Genomic DNA, 5,393 nt, shown 5'->3' with positions numbered 1-5,393 from the left:
GAAAAGTTAATGGGGTTTTGTGAGGAAAGGATAAAGTAACAAAAACAGAGGGCAGGGGGATACTTCAAATAGCAAATGCCCAGAAAATGAAACTCCTGTTTCACAAAGTCAACACTCAACCTCTTTTTTTTTTAAGTCTTCATAAATCATGCAAAGCAGGCTGCTTGCGTATGCAGCTCCATACTAAAATTACTACATCCACACATGCATGTGTCCTCCGTTTGAAAGTAAACAAGTCTCAGCCAAGGCAACGTTGTAAAAGTTTGCAGGGGATTTCTTTGGTTGCCAGTTTCTTTCTTCAGCTTTTGGTGTATTTTAAAAATCACTGGGCTTGCAGTCAGAACCTTAGGTCCAAGTACAGAAAGTCTCCAACTCAAGGATGGTTGGTGCAAAATCAGTATGAATTTGGTAGAAGCCACGTTTCAAATTTTAAATTGTGATCTTTTCCCCAGGCTCAGGATATGTGACACTATCTTCTGTATGATCTGGGCAGTGCCAGTAAGCCACGGGGTCAGGAGTGTCAATGACCCACCCGCTGACCTGAGGACCATTCTGCACCCATACGTCCCTGCCATTTGTCAGTTTCAGTACAGCAGCCAACTGAATACATGAGCGATTCGACACTTCCTTATAGAACAGGCTTCCTGTTCAGTGATTTTGCCCAGCTGTAGGCTGATGTGAGGGGTCTGAGCACATTTAAGGTGGGCTTGGCTGAGCCATCAAGTTCACTAAGTTAAGTGTTTTAAATGAATTTGCAATTTATATTTTCAAATGATGTTGTGTTTATCAGGATGTAACCCCATGGTTGAAGTTCTGTACCAATTAAACATCTACAGCTTGGTAGCCAGTGGCCCTAGGAATGGCTACTTGACATGTCTGAGCCTCAGTTTCCTTTCATGTGTGATGATAAGAATGCAAATGTCTGTCTCCCAGAGTTGTGACTAGTAAGTGATGCAAAGTGTTCACCACACACACACACACACACACACACACACACACACTTCAAACCTTAAGGTGTTGTGTACCTGGAAGGGATTGCTCCCTCCTTGGCTTCCATCTCCTTGGCAACCCCCATTTCAGGTGTCAATATAATCTGCTCTTTTAACCCCCTTCCCTGTATCATACCAGGAAAGAATCTGATATTAGTAATTTATATTCCAAGGACTGATTGATTATTCTCCGACTGGAGCTCAGCCAGCCGTTTGCATTTTATGTCTTTTATCCCTAATTGTGGCGTGAAAGACTTTTTCCCTTGTTAAAAGAATCTGAGACATCAGCAAGAAGGTGGAGAGCTCTGGGGGCAGGGGGAGCGGGAGCTTGAAATCATATTAGCCAGATTCTGCTGGTTCTGAAGGTGAATTTGATTTAGCCCTTTCCAAGTGCCTTTTATTTTTCTGGAGATGGAGTGGAGGAGGAGTACAAGGGTGTGTCCCACTACATGGCTCCTGTTCTGCTATATTGGCATGGAGAGAAGGCAGAACAGCCACCGGAGGCTGTGGACATCCCAAGCCCTGGGGAGGGTAAAAGAGATTTAATCCCTTGGCCACTATCTTTAGGACTTCAGGCCTGCCTTCCTGGCACCCCTCCCCCATCAACTTTCTGCTTTGGGCTGGGCTCTGCTCTCTCTCCTGGTGCTCCTGACCTTGGCCTAATCTCTTCCACCTCCTCCCTTTGTCCCAAGTCACCATGTTGATTTTCAGCTTGCTTCTATTTCTCTTTTCAAGATCGTTCATACCTTAATCCTTTCATCTGGCATCCCAACATTTACTCCTAGACCTTAATTATGAATTATGACCTTAATTATGGCTACAATGTTGAAAGGAAGGAAGGAAGGAAGGAAGGAAGGAAGGAAGGAAGGAAGGAAGGAAGGAAATGTGTTTTCTGAAAGTTTTTTTCTTGGTTAGCAAAGATGGTGCTGTCCTGAACATGTTAAAAGGAAAAGGAGGTTGAGAAAAATATAAGAAATTGGAGAGAAACTGGCAGAATAAAGGAGGCAAACTGTTAAGTGCCCAAGGACAGCAGAAAGGAGAGTATTATCGAGAAAAAACCCAACTACAGTAGAGAGAGGGAAAATCTCAAGATCTTATCTAGACCAACAAAAAGTGCCTGAAGACATGACTTTGATAAATAGGCTCTGACTGAAACCAGGGAAGAACAGTCTCTAAGATGGGATTCCAGAGGCTGCGAAGGGAGCCCTTTGACTCGGAATCGAGAAGCGGAACTTGAGCAGCCAGCAAGCAATGACTGAGGTAACCAGACGCTGAGCTAAAGGAAAGTCCTGGGCGCGAAATACAGCAAATGAACTTGCTGAGAACCTGGCGTCAGGCACGAGGCAGTGCACCTGAAGGGACATACCTCCGTGCTGCTCTGCCTTGAGAGGAGCCCTGCTGCCTTGATGTGCTCTTGCCCAGAAGTGGTCCAGCAGTCAGGAGGCTGAGGAAGCTGGCAGCTAGCCTCCAGGACAGGGGCACCAGGTGGGGGCGGGGGAGGGGGGGGGATGCCTGATCCCCTGGGAGGTAGAAGACCATGAACTATTTACGCAGGTAGTTTTCTGCTTTGTTATTGGAGCAGATGGCTGTTTGTTATTTAATGGGGAAATGTTCCAGGTGTATGCATCCCAGGAAGTACCCTGGAAATTCACATTTCCTCTACTCCCTCCCACATCCTTTATCTCTCTTTGCTCCCCATCTTCCCTTCCCAGCTTACCCTGACCACCTAGGCCTCATCTCCTGGCTCAGGCTTCCTCATCTCCCCTCCTCTTCAGGATGTAGGAATTAGAGGCTCCTTTCCCAAATCATCATGTTGGAAGGGAATGGCTTCTTGCCATATTCACATTAAAATTTGAAGATGGGGGGGCGCCTGGGTGGCACAGTCGGTTAAGCGTCCGACTTCAGCCAGGTCACGATCTCGCGGTCCGTGAGTTCGAGCCCCGCGTCGGGCTCTGGGCTGATGGCTCAGAACCTGGAACCTGTTTCCGATTCTGTGTCTCCCTCTCTCTCTGCCCCTCCCCCATTCATGCTCTGTCTTTCTCTGTCCCAAAAATAAATAAAACGTTGAAAAAAAAAAATTAAAAAAAAAATTTGAAGATGGGGAAGAAGAAGAGAGGGAAAAAAGGAGCTAAATTAGCAATGTTCACTCAGCGTGATTTTGCTTTAATCCGGGCCTGTGAGCTTGACAGGGCTCAGAATAAACGAAAGCAGATGTGTCCATCACGCCAGCAGATACATTACTACTAATCCCAGACAAGACGGCAAAAACACATCACGCCTGGCCCCCACACTGTTTCCGTCTTAATCCGCCTCTAATTGCGCTGGGCACGTCGCCTGCACACCTCTGTCCTCCCAGGCAGTGCCCTGTGCTCCTTGGTTTCCACTCCTGCCCTGGGCTAAGCCAATGTCAAAGTGGCTCTTTTTGCTGGAGCAGGGGTAGGGCAGCCCACGGAGTCTAGGGCTTGTGTGTTGTTGGAGAAGAGGAAAGTAGAGGAAGCGTGGTTGGAAGAGACCCAGCTGAGCGTCTCCAGGTAGGGTCCTGGTGCCAGGCCTCGCCCTGAGCAGCCAGACAGGGTTAGATGAGATGGTTTATGGGAAAGTAACTAATCTAGTTCCTGACACAGAGTAAACTCAGTAAATGTATTGCTAAGTATTTATATTAAGAGAAATGAAAACGTATATCCACAAGAAAGTTTGTACATGAATGTTTATAGCTGTTTTATTCATAATAGCAAAAAATGAAAGTAACCTGAATAATTATCAATAGGTAAATTATTATGGTATATAGTATATTATAGGATACACACACACACACACACACACACACACACACTGGGATACTGCTCAGCAATAAAAAGGAACAAGCTTCTGATAGACACAACAATATAGATAATCTCAGAGATAGGCCAAGCAAAAAAAAAGACACAAAATGATACAAAAGAACAGGCAAAAATTATCTACAGATATAAAGCAGATTAGTGGTCTTCCAGATCCAGAGGAACTGTGTTTGTTTTATTATTAACTGGTTCATTGATTTTTTTTTAGGTTAATAATAATAATAATAATAATAATATAGATTTCCTAGTTTCCTCTTTTTGGTTTTTGATTGCATTGGTTTACGGTTGCAATGACCCCTCCGATGTATATAAAGCTCTATTCCGCTCATTTCTTCATTTCTGTCTCAGCAATGGTCAGTTCTGTTTGGTTACCTTGAACCTTCATTCATAGGCCTTATCGTGTATCTAGTGACTGTTTACCAATATTTGGGAGTGAAGAACTCTGTCCAATAGTGTCCAATGTGGGTTTCATTAGCCCGACCCCCACATCCATAGTTGGGCACTCGGAAGACAGTTGCAAATGCGGATGGGCAGGGTTCTTTTATCAGCTCCTTAGAGGCCAAACTTCTATAGGCACAGGCATTGATTTCATTTCTGAGGATAACTGGACCAGAGCTGTGAGGAGCCGCAGGTACGAATTGTCTAAGGCCATGCAGAAAAAAACTAGAGCAGAATGTTCTCAGGCATCTTTCTAATTCATCTGCTGATAGCCTTGCCCGAGTTGGTTGTGCTTCCATGTTGATTGGAATGGAGCAAAGAGAGTGCAAGGAATGTGGGCAGTTGGCCTGTTCTGACATCTTGGACAGCCCAGAACTTCTTAAGTGCCAGTTGCTGACTCTAGCACATCAGATTTTATCTGAAAGCCAGTTGGGCTGAGTTTGGTGGTTTTGGACTTGGGCTGGGACAACTGGGGCTGTGGGTAACCAACACCACAGAGGGGTGCCAGAGGGGTGTGAGAAGAAGCTCTAAGCTTAGAATAGTCTAGGGTGTGTCCTTGGTTTGCAAAGTCATTGGAAAAAATAGCCATGTTAAATGGACTGAGCCTAGAATTTGCATCTAGCCTGCTGTGTTTCAGGGGTGGGGCTGGGGATAGTTGGTTTTCCTCTTTACTGAAGTCTATTCAACTACATAATGAAGTTGGGAAAAATTTGGAGGGTGGGAAGACTGAGCCATAGCTATTCCTTCCTTTCTTGCATATTCAGGCACAAAATGACTTTGCAGGGTCCTGATCCTTTGAGATCTTTACAAGTTACCATGAACAGTTAGCATGTTGATGTCTGCCAAGGGCCTTCTTTACTATTTTGTGAGATTCCCTTATTGTATTTAGTCTCATCGTAACGCTGGGCTTCACCTCTCTCCCACTAGGGAGGCCACAAAGACCCAGTCCTCCTTCTGTCCATTCCTGGGTAGCCACAGCATCAACAAATGAACAGCAAAGCAGAGGCTTCTGTCTTGGCATTTGACATTTGAGTGAGCAGCAATACAATGATGGAGAAGTTTCAATTCTTTCCTGAAGTTAGCAGTGATGCAGCAGTAGAGACAACAATAACATCCTGGCCAGACTTTC

This window comes from Leopardus geoffroyi, chromosome D1 (genome assembly GCF_018350155.1).
Source record: "Leopardus geoffroyi isolate Oge1 chromosome D1, O.geoffroyi_Oge1_pat1.0, whole genome shotgun sequence".
NCBI classification, from domain to species: domain Eukaryota; kingdom Metazoa; phylum Chordata; class Mammalia; order Carnivora; family Felidae; genus Leopardus; species Leopardus geoffroyi.
This window is presented reverse-complemented; position numbering follows the sequence as displayed.